Below are 6000 nucleotides of genomic sequence, written 5' to 3' on the forward strand. Positions count from 1 at the left end.
ACGGAGGGGTGCAGTGTGGCGGCTGAGGGGAAGCAGCCTCTGCCCTCGTTCCCTGTCTTCCCTTCTTGCCCCGCACGCTCACGGCCATCAGCAGACATGTACTGAATGCCCTGCGTCTGGGGTTTCCCACTAGACACTGTGCACGCTGTTACCTGCATGGGCCGACGTAGATGACGTCAGCCACTCAGGTCTCCCCAGCAGGTCTGGGGGCTGAACCTCACTTTTGCAAGTGGCTGAGGCTCAGAAGTGAAATGGAACTCCGAACTTGAATCACACTCCAGGCTCTTGCTACCCACCCCCTCTCCTCTCAGGAACTCTCCTGCTTCAGGTCGCCTGGTTCATTCTGAATGATGTAATGGGGTCAGGGGGTCAGGTGCAATCAAATGGAAGCGTCTCCAGGGAGCTGAGAGAAAAGGCGGGACTTAGAAAAAAACAAGAAAAGTGGCACAGGTAGCGGGGTACACATGTAGGGGCAGGAGTCTCCCTGGGACCCTCCCCAAATCACATGACTCAGTTGGACATCACTGTCTTCACACTTAACCAGGGAAGGTTCAGCTTTTGATTGGTTTGCATGGAAGCCAAGAACACCCGTGGGAAGCAATATTGACATTGTTTCTGACTCAGCTCAGGTTCTCTAGCTCTGCTGCCCCAAGAGAGGTGACATAGGTGACCAGTAGCTGGATCACTGCCAATGTAGCTATGACGCTTATCTGGAAAATTGTGTAAGTTTCCAATATACAAAGGAAGGACTATCCATTTCATTGTCCAGGAACCTGCCACCTCCTGCACTGTCCCAGCAAGATTTGAACCAGTGACACTGGATGGCCAACAGCCTCCGTGGAGATGTATTCACAACATTGTCTTGTTCCTTTTGTGTATCCCGAGGGCTAAGAGGCATGCCCCAAGTAAACCGCACGTAAGAGCCAAACCATTTCCACAGACCTTCACGAATATGTTCTCTATCAACTTTGCACTGTAAAGGATTATGTTTAGAGGTTTAGGTTTTTAAGTGCAAACAGCTGCAGTGGACTGGCAGACAGCTTTAACAAACAGATGTGTATTTCTGGAGCAACCGGTTTTCTTTTTTATTATTATGTCACCAAATTTGGTTTATTTCCAAGCAATTTACATTTTAAGCTCTCACTTGTGAACTAACGATAATAACTGTGGCCTCCAGGTGGGGAAATTTATCTCAGCAAAAAGATCTGCTGAGCCATGCAGAATTTTTTGCTTTTTTTATTAGCAACGGGCCGTAAGAGGAATAGCCACACTTTGCAACCTAATTGGTATACCAGCCACTTCTGCAGTCTCATTGGAGGGAGTACTTTTGTTTAGAGTTGGTCTAGAAAGTATTATATTTTTAACCCAGCCATTCTCAACGGGGACAGGTGTGCTCCTCAGAGGGTCACTGGAAATATCTGAAGCCTTTTTCGATTGCTATGTCTGGGGGAGGGGCGTTACTGGCGTCCAGTGACACCAGGGATGCTACGAAACACCCAACAGCGCACAGAGCGGGCCCCACAACAGGACTCATTTCACCCCGGCTGTCAATAGAGCTGAGGTCGCACAACCTTGCTGTTAGGAGTTGAACTGTGTCTCCAAAAAGACATGTTCAAGGGCTTAGCCCCAATGCCTTGGAATGTGACCTTATCTGAAAGCAGGCTCATTGCAGATGTAACTAGTTAAGACGAGGTCACACTGGAGCAGGGCGCACCCTTAATCGAACGCAACTGGCGTCCTTAGAAGAGGAGAGACAGCGTGAAGGCACTCAGACAGGGAGGGCACGTGAAGGTGAAGGCAAAGATGGAGCGATGCTGTCCCAGGACGCGGGACGCGGGGAGCCACAGACACTGCTAGAGACAAGCACAGGTCCTTCCCTAGCGGTTCAGGGGAGCGGGCCCCCCCAACCCCTTGATTTCAGACTTCTGGCTTCAGTGCTCTGAGAGAATACATTTGTTTCAAGCCGCCCAGGTTGTGGGACTTTGTCACAGCAGCCTTGGGAAACTGGTCTACTTCCTTGACACAAGTAAAACTTGCCTTCCCCTTAGGGTGGTGATCGTTCTCGTCTTCAGGAGAGGCAATGTTCTGCTCGGAAAGTACACTGTCCTCCCTTCAGAAGTCCCTTCGCTGTCCATTACTGCACTCCATCCACAGGCCTCGCTGTTCCCACGGTAGAGATGAATGGCAACCAGAAGCAGCATTTCTCCAGAGCTGTCTTGTGCCAGCCCCCATGCCATGTGCTTGATGAACGTCACCCTCACGCGACGGGTGCAGTCACCGTAGGAGACAGCTGCTGAGACCGCCGCGATCTTGCGGCAGAGGACGCGGGGGCACAGGGAGGGAGGCGCATTTCTCCAGGCCCCAGAGGCAGTTACGCGGAGAAGGCTCTCACCCGGCGAGGCCGCAGGGCCCCCACTCTCGGCCACGGGCTTTCTGGCTCCGGGCGTCAGAGGCCGAAAGGCCCACAAGGCAGCCAGTCGATGCCGATGGCAGGGCCGCAGGCATCCAGCCAGACCCCAGGACCCTGCTCACAACACGGCTCTGATGAGCACGGCCTAACTATAAGCAGTTCCTGAAACGTATTCCACCAAGAGAAAAGAAAAATAAAGGTCAGAGACAAAATAAGAGTGGGATCACTGTGTGCTATACCCCTTTCTTTGAGATTCAGAAGTGTCATTAGTAATGACGGTGCTGAAAAGGTGTGCACTTAAACAACAGAAACAAACAAACGAAAAAACCCTCTTCGTTCCCGTCCACTGGTTCCCTGTTATTCAACCGTGGAAAGTTCTACGCGCGACACAATTAAAGCCTAGAGCAGGGAGCAGCAGAGCTTCTTTGTAAAGAACCAGTGAATATTTGAGGATTCGCAGGCCAAATGCAGTCTCTGTCATTTGTGTTTTTTCCCTTTTGATGACCCTTTAAAACTGCAAAATCCATTCTTGGCTTGAGCGTGATCAAGAAAGAAGCCGCCGGCTGGGTGCTGCCTGCCTGCCCAAGTTTGCTGGCTCCTCCGGACGGACAGAGGTGAGAAGAACGCACGGAAGACAAATTTTGACATGTTATTTTTCACTGGGGCAGTCCTGAGGGAAAATGACTCACAGCCGGAGCGTGGGGCGGTGGGAGGAGGGAGGTGGGAGCCCACGCAGACCCTCTGTTGCGCGGCTGTGCCTACCCAGGCCTTAGGACAGCGAGGTGCGGGCTACGATGTTTAAACATCATCTCAACATTATTCAGATAATTTTCTTTTCTACCAGGCTGAGACGGACGCCTGCCAGGGGTCGTTTATAGAGATTTCAGCTCCTTCAGGGTCCCCCACTGCCAAACTTACCTGGATAATGAGGACTTTCACGGGCACCGAATTGGATTTCCCTTGAAAAGGCAAGCAGGACGCCCTGGAGGGGAAGTACAGGAGCCACTGTTTAGACTAGTGGCTCCTTCAGAGGAGGACAAAGGAGCGAGAGGCGGCAGGGGCCGGGAGGCGAGGCCTGGGTTCTGGAATGGGCTCCACCAGCCGTCGGGGGGCGGGGGCGGGGGCGGGGGGCTCACGGAGGCGGAGCTGCTTTCTGTGTCAGCTTTCCTATAAGTGAAGTGTCTCCAAGGGATGAAATAAAGGCAAGTGACAGACATAGAGTTGACCCTTGAAAAACAAGGGTTTCAACTGCACTGATCCATTTAGAAGCAGGGTTTTCTTTCGACAAATGCAGTGGACCCTCCTAACCCTGGGCTTCGTATCTACAGATCCAATCATGGATTCCCAACCCCGCATTTCCCATCAGCGGGTGGTTGAATCCAGGTATCCCAGGGCCTGACTGCAGAAGCAGAAGTTACAGGCATCACTCTGGGGAGCGGGTGGGGGGTGGCTGGGCAGTGGAAGGACGGAGGGAAAGGAAAAAGGGCCCGTGGGCATGGGACAACAGCGTGGTGACTGCGGGGGGGGGGCGGTGAAGGGGGTATCCGGAGGGCAAACGGTAATGGACAAATACAATAAAAAGAAATTTTAAAATAAAAAAAAATTAAACAAAATTATAGGTGGATTTCCTGGCCCCTAACCCCTGGCATGGTTCACTGTTTGAGGGTCAACTGTATATATAAATTAGCAAATGTGTATCAGAGTGGTAAAAGAAAAAGAATAAGGTTTGGAGTCCTGTAAGTCTGGATCTGAATCCTGGATTTGTAATTTTCTAGCTGGGGGAAGGAAGTTGGACAAATGATTTAGCCTCTTCAGAGCTCAGTTTAGCCATCTGTGAAATGGGGATAGTAATTCTGATCCTCAAGTGTGCATGGGGGCCATAAGCTATCCACAGTCTGTGTAAAGAGCCTAGAGCGATGCCTTGGGTAGAGTAGGTGCGTACCTTAGACGTCTAGCCACACCGGCTGTGGCAGGCAGACTAGAGCCCGTGGCCCCTCGACCCCGCCTCCGGGCGTTCACCCTCTTGTGTGAAGCCCTTACCTTGAGAGTGGGAGGGACCCGGGCCTTGCCTCCAACTAACAAAACATGGCAAAAGTGATGAAATGTCACCGCTGTGATTATGTCGCACAAGATCGCTGTCTCATGCCACAGTCTCTCTCTTGCTGCTGGCCTTGAAGACGTCTGCCTGTGACAATGGCCATGTGGCAAAGACCGAAGGCACCCTCAGTATGACCACCAGAAGTATCTCCAGCCACTGCCACGTGTCCCTGGAGGAGAGAAATCCCCTCTCCCATGACCACGGTTCTAGACCCTTCCAAGTTATTAATAATGACAATGACAATAATGAAACAAGCATTATCAGGAACCCGGTCCTGTGCCAAGCAGTCATCACACTTTATTTTGTTTAATAGTAACATTGTTAGGCGTTGCTTCCATCATTGTTTTATAAGGTTTGGAGAAGACTCAGAATTTAAAGACTTTTCTCAAGGTGAGTAATCAGCGGCCATAGCTTGGATCCACCTCTGTCTAACACCACAGTGGGTGCTGGGGTCACCTAGATCCAGAGGGACAATGTATCTTATCCACAACGGGAACCCAGTCTTCCAATGCGTGTCCTTGCCACAATTTAACAACACGCAGTGTTCCTGAGTGTCTCCTCTACCAGATCTATAGTCTTCAGCCTTCACATGCCCCAATCTCCTGTTCTGATCTGACTTTAGACCAGTCTTCTCTCTGACCCTGGATACACTCTGCTAATTTTGACTTTGGGGCTGTTTCTTTCATTCCAGATCTCAAAATCAAATGTCTATAGAGAGCTAGGAGGCAAAATGAAAAAACAAAGTGGACTCAGTGCAAGATGGTAAAAGGCAACCAACCTCTCAGCCTCATTTGGGGAGACTCTGGGAATGGCGGAGACTGTGGCAAACTAGAGAACAGCTGCTTCTCTATTTCATCCTGCGGGAATGTGTCCTGGGGTTGTTGGGTATTTGCAGCTTTTCAAGAAAACTTGAATTTGAACTGATATGTGTAACATCATTTTAAAGTTTTGGTAGGTATTCGAATTAAGAATCATCTGTGGCCTGGTCCTGGGCTGAATCTGGGTCTTCTTTTTAAAATTAATCTCCTAAGGCCTTTTTCTGCATTTACCTGGGTCCTTCCCATCACGCAAGGCTGGGCTCAGGGCTCACAGCCAGGCGCCCTGCCTGGACCACCCCTGACTCCTCTCTAGTATCCCTTATCATTTGTACCATGTGTGCGGGCCTTTGGTCCAGTGTATGGTTTGATTTGTCTTTAATGTCACGTGCTCCTTCATCTTGTCTCCCCAATAACAATGAAAGTTGCCTCAAGGGGTAGGATCATGCCTTGGCTTGTCTTATGAATTTTTTACAGCATAGCACAAAGATCAACATGCAAAATGCACTCAGTATATACTTGCTCAACTGAATAAAAGTCCTTTCTCATAGTAGACGCTGATCACTTGTGTTGGAATGCAAACCTGCTTCCTTATTAGTCCTCTGCATCCGCCATGTAGAACCTTCGATGACTGTAAAATCTGTGACCTAATCACTCCATAAGCTTTCTTCATCTTT

The sequence above is a fragment of the Pteronotus mesoamericanus genome, unplaced genomic scaffold (genome assembly GCF_021234165.1).
Source record: "Pteronotus mesoamericanus isolate MK-2021 breed Mesoamerican mustached bat unplaced genomic scaffold, CSHL_Meso_final contig_557, whole genome shotgun sequence".
Taxonomy (NCBI): domain Eukaryota; kingdom Metazoa; phylum Chordata; class Mammalia; order Chiroptera; family Mormoopidae; genus Pteronotus; species Pteronotus mesoamericanus.